Source organism: Oryctolagus cuniculus, chromosome 13, assembly GCF_964237555.1.
Source record: "Oryctolagus cuniculus chromosome 13, mOryCun1.1, whole genome shotgun sequence".
Classification (NCBI taxonomy): domain Eukaryota; kingdom Metazoa; phylum Chordata; class Mammalia; order Lagomorpha; family Leporidae; genus Oryctolagus; species Oryctolagus cuniculus.
Window position 1 is genome coordinate 59,524,115 of NC_091444.1, and position 6,000 is coordinate 59,530,114.

The following is a 6,000-nucleotide window of genomic DNA, read 5'->3' on the forward strand; positions in this document are numbered from 1 at the left end:
ACTTTTCCAAAATAAGAGATTCTTGTATTAAAATCATTATAATCAACTTCCACTGGGCTGATATCAATCAGAAGATATCCCGTTTGGGTGAAACGCACCTGTTAGTCCCTTCCTGTCCCACCTTTACCAACTCCTAAGTGTTCCACGGCCTTTGCTGAAGGAATGGGAGTAGGTTGCCATTCCATGGTGACACTTCTCTCTATTGGTGTTTCTTAAATGTTTGTACCAAGGATGAGCAAAGACCCGCACTGAACCACCTGTGATGCATTTTGTGAAGATTTAAGAAGTAGGAAATAAAGCTAGATGCCACCAAATACAAGAGTAATATGCTCATATAGAGGTGCCATCAGGGCTGACATCATGGAAACTAAAAGCCATGAACAAATCATGGTGGATGGAGTCAGCTATAATGAAATAGCTAATTGGGTGCTTTCTGTGTGCTGTGTTTTACTCTGAATTCTGGAAGTCACTGATTTTTTCATTGTGACAATGCATTCTACCATCATAACAGTAGTTCAGGACAGTAACTGAGTATACATTGGGTAAAAATTTACTCATTTCTTGTCATGAGAAATGACTGGCTGAGGCTAGCTCAGAATTCACCATCAGTCAGAATGAGCACAGTGAGATCTATTAAAATACACTCCAAGGGAACAGCAGGCAAGCAGGAGAACTAGAAAGCTGGCTACGAATGCAGTGTGAATTATAATCTTGAAGATATATATCTGTACGTGTGTGTGTGTGTGTGTGTGTGTGTGTCTGTGTGTGTCTGCGCATGTGTGTTTGTTTGTGTTTGTGGCAGAATGCTGCTGGCTGGGGACTTTTCCCTGCTAATGACTTCCCTATTGCTGGAGATTTTCACTAAAAGCCTCCTTATTGCTAAGTGTCCAGGTGACCTTTACAGTTATTTCTTATGTATATAAAATTATTTAATCAGAGTGAAAATGTGAGGTGAGCTTCCATATACTGGTTCACTTCCCAAATGTCCACCATTGCTGGGGCTGGACCAGGTCCAGAGCCAGGAGCTTGGAATTGAATCTAGGTCTCTTACATGGATTGCAGGGACCCAAGAACTTGAGCCACCACTGTTGATCCCCAGGGTGCACAATAATAGCTAACTTGACTCAGGAGTAAGCCAGTATTTGAATCCAGGCACTCTGATACGAGATGCAGGTATCATACCTAGTCTTAACAATTAGGCCTCCACATTTCTCTTTTTCTAAGATTGATTTATTTATTTGAAAGGTAGAGTTACAGAGAGGCAGAGAGAGAGAGATAGAGGTGTTTCATCTACTGTTTCACTCCCCAGATGGTCACAATGGCCAGAGCTGCACCGATCCAAAGACAGGAGCCAGGAGCTTCTTCCAGGCCACCCACATGGGTGCTGGGGCCCAAGGACTTGAGCCATCTTCTACTTCTTTCCCAGGCCACAGCAGAGAGCTGGATCAAAAGTGGAGCAGCTAGGATTCTAACCAGTGTCCATATGGGATGCCTGTACTGCAAGTTACGGCTTTACACACTAGATCACAGCGACAGCCCTCTCCACATTTCTGATACTGTGAATCTGTAGTTAGCATCGGACCCCATGGATTAAGGGATCAGGCTGATTTGGGCTAAGGTGTTTTATTTTTGACTCCGGGTCCTTGCCTCACACAAAGAAAAGCATTCTAAGTACGGGGTGCAAAAGTGTTAACAAAATTTATTCAGAAGGTAAGAAAGTGAACAAACATACACATGTAAGTGTGAGTTGCCCCTCACAGAGAAATGTCTTCATGAGTGGGCAGTGGTTCAGGTGATTGCTTGAACGGGGAGCTGTGGGAAGTGGGAGAGAGAAAAGTCCCCTGTGTAGCACTTCCAGGTGTGGTTCCCAGCTAAAGAAAGACTGAATGGAGCTCAGTATCTACATTTTCAAGGCAATCCCCTCTTAAGTTCCAGATGAAGCAGATGCATCATGGGAAAGGAGGTGCTTAGATTGACAAGAAGACAGAATTGCATACCTGCCTATTTATCCTATTTTTGAGGAATCCTTTCCCTCCTGTACTAATCACAAGTCCAGGTTGTCCCTTGCACTTCTGTCCTACCAGTGCTAAGTCAGAGTTCCCAGGACTCCTCCCCTTGAACTTCATAATCCCTCGGACAGTACACAGAACTCAGAGAAACTCTGTCCTAATAAGATCAGCAGTTTATTACAAAAGGGTAAGCTCAGTAATGGCCAGATGAAAGAGATGCTCAGAGATCCAGTGCACTGCTGACATGCCCTCCCTGGACACAGCACCCTCCCAGCACCTCTGGGTGTTCACCAACCCTGGAGTTTATGACTGATTGGATCATTGGCTAATGAGGGGTTAGTCAATCCAACTCTTCTTTCCTGAAGATCAGTCCAGGAGGTGAAGCTAAAAACACTAACTTTCTAATCACATGGTTGGTTCCCTTGGCAACCTGTCTGCATCCTCAGAGGCTCTCCAAAAGTCACCTCATTAACATAAACTCAGATTTGATTGATGTAGATATGTTATGAATAACAAAAGAGGCTTATTTCACCTTTATTGCTATTATCATTTTAGGAATAGCAGGAGTTTTTAGAGTTTTGGCCAAGAAGTTGGTGGGGAGGGGTTAGGAACCAAGACCAAAAATGTATACCTGGCACTCTATATCTTCATGTTCTGAATCTGAGCACTTAACCAACTTCAGAATTTGTACAATGTAGTTAGGCCTACGATGGTCACATCTGTACTAAGGATATACGGGCTTCTCTCTTGCCCATTGTGACTATTCACTAAACTATACTATGCAACTATTTGCATTGCATTTATGATGTATTAAGAATTCTAAATAATCCAGAGGTGTTTTAAATATACAGGAGGATATGTACAAGTTACCTGCAAATATTATGCCATTTACCTAAGGGACTTGACATTAAAGATTTTGATATCCAGAACAATGAGGGACAACTGTATTTTTCATATCAAACTTGTATTCCCAGGAGAATTCTAGGATCTTCTAGACATAATTACCCTTCTGAACAAGACTTAAGAATCTTAATGCACTGTGGAGAAATAGAAAGATAATGCAGAAATACAATGAGGAATAGGAAAAACCTGGATTAAGAAAATATTCCAGAAGTCTGCTGTAGCTGTTCAGATGAGAAATGATGAAGGTCTCTGCATTAGACAGTTATAATGAGGAAAGTGGCAGGCACAAGAACAGATAGGTGATTTTGAAGACATTAACAAACAAGAGTTAGTGAGGAAGGAGACATGGCAGAAATAGAGAAAGAGTAATTGAAGATAGCTAAGAGCTTTACAGATTGGTGAATGAAGGAAAGGATGAAGAAATTAAAAAAAAAAACTGTTTCAAGCATTTCTATGCCATTTGAGCACCTGTACACCAGGAAGGAGGTAGGGAGACAAATGAGAGATGAAGTCTGCCATGGGGTTTCCCTTCTGGCGTGGAATCCAGTTGATGAACACTTAAAACACTGTCAGAGGGTGAGAGAATGTGAAGACAACCAAGCATACCAAGGGAATAGTCACCATATGGGGAGAGTGAGAGACACTGGAGGTAAGATGGTCAGAAGGGAAGGGGGAGGCACATGAAGCTCTAAGGAACGGCTTTCATGCAAGAGGTTTAACAAGTGTAGAGGCTTTGTGTGGGGAAGAACTGGTTGTGCTGAAGGATTTCCAAGGGCAGTGTGGCTGCAGTACAGTGAGTACAGGAGAGTCAACAGCAAGTGACCTCAGAGAAGGAGGCAGGAAGGATATCAGGAAAGACCATAGGGTAGGAGTTTCCTGGAATCCAGTGGTGAACCACAAGCAGGAGAGTAACATGGTCTGGCTTAGGCTGGACAAAGGTCTCTTGGGCTACTTTGATGGGGAGCAGACTGCTGGGGAATTTCTCTCTGGGAGCAGAGAGCCCATTGAGGGCATGAACAGAGAGAGGGAAGTGGTTTGGGGTGGCTGCTTGGAGTTGTGACTTTGCAAATATGTTTTGAAAGGGGAGCTGGCAGAACTTGTTGTTGGATTGGATGATAGGGTAGAGAGTGGGAAGCATATGAGAGGAGACTGAGCAAAATGAAGATTGGCTCTTAGATGGTTGACTCAGGCAGTTAAATGAATCTAATGCTATTCACTGAGCAAATGAAGTCGTTTTGAGGGAGAGAACAGATTTTATTTTCTTAGGCATCAAAGCAATAGGCAATTGGATACATGGGCTGGTGCTTATGGAAAAGATGCAGGCTGAGGAAATATCTAAGGGATCTTCAAAAAGTTTACAGATGAGATACACTATGAAAAAACTGAGTTGGTTACAAAGTTCATTTTAAAGATTTATTTATTTATTTGAAAGGCAGAGTTGCAGAGAGAGAGAGAGAGAGAAGTCCTCCACCTGCTGGTTCACTCCCCAATGGCCACAAAGTCCAAAGCTAGAGTGATGTGAAGCCAGGAGCAGGTGCAGGGGTCCAAGAATCCAGGCCATAGCAGAGAGCTGAATCAGAAGTGGAGCACCTGGGACTCAGACCGGTACCCACATGCCCATATGAGATGCCAACACTGCAGGCAGCAGCTTCACCTGATATACCACATTGCCAGGATTGCAAAGGTTTTTTTACACTCTTAATTCAATTTCCCAGTAACTTCTTGAAGTATTTTTGCATGTATACATCACAGGAATACAATGGAAAATTAAAATCCAGGAAATGAATGAGTTGAGTTTAGACACAGATGAAGCTACAAGAGATCCTATACTGATCCTGGTGTCTTGGCATCACTGCAGCATTTAGAAGTTCTGGAGAGGAGAGAAAGCCTGATGGAGCAGAAGAAGAAAACAAGAGGGCCTGGCACTGTAGCGTGGTGGGTTAAGCCACGGCCTGACGCGCTGGTATCCTATATGGGTGCTGGTTCGAGACTGGCTGTTCCACTTCCAATCCAGCTCTCTGCTATGGCCTGGGAAAACAGTAGAAGATGGCCCAAGTCCTTGGGTCCCTGCACCCGCATGGGAGACCCAGAGGAAGTTCCTGGCTCCTAGCTTTGGATCAGTGCAGCTCCAGCTGTTGCGACCAATTGGGGAGTGACCCAGCGAATGGAAAACACCACCCCCACCCCCGCCTCTCCTTCTTTCTGTGTGTATCTCTGACTTTCAAATAAACAAATCTTAAAAAAAAAAAAAAACAGCGAGAGTCATTTCTGAGAATGAAATAAGAGGAAATTGAGCACCCAAGAAAATAAGGGCTTAATCTCAGGCTAGGTTTTAAGCATTCAGTGATGAAAAACTAATAGTAGATAACCATAGCATAATCCTGCACAGTTACTTCAGCAGAACAATAGTTGTAGTGCCAAGTGCCAGTTGTCTCATGGCAGCCATCAAATCTTATCCAAAAAGGCCATGGCTTCCACACTTTCTACAGTGCTTGTCTTGTTTCTTTCTTTATTTTTTTTTTGCCTTTTTTTTAACTTTTATTTAATGAATATAAATTTCCAAAGTACAGCTTCTGGATTACAATGGCTTCCCACCCCCATAAAGTCCCTCACACCCGCAACCCTCCCCTTTCCCACTCCCTCTCCCCTTCCATTCACATCAAGATTCATTTTCGATTCTCTTTATATACAGAAGATCAGTTTAGCATATATTGAGTAAAGATTTCAACAGTTTGCACCCACACAGAAACACAACGTGAAAAATACTGTTTGAGTACTAGTTATAGCATTAAATCACAATGTACAGCACATTAAGGACAGAGAGCCTACATGAGGAGTAAGTGCACAGTGACTCCTGTTGTTGACTTAACAAATTGACACTCTTGTTTATGGCATCAGTAATCACCCTAGGCTCTTGTCATGAGTTGCCAAGGCTATAGAAGCCTTTTGAGTTCACCAACTCTGATCATATTTAGACAAGTTCGTAGTCAAAGTGGAAGTTCTCTCCTCCCTTCAGAGAAAGGTATCTCCTTCTTTGATGACCTGTTCTTTTCACTGGGGTCTCCCTTGCGGAGACCTTTCACTTAGG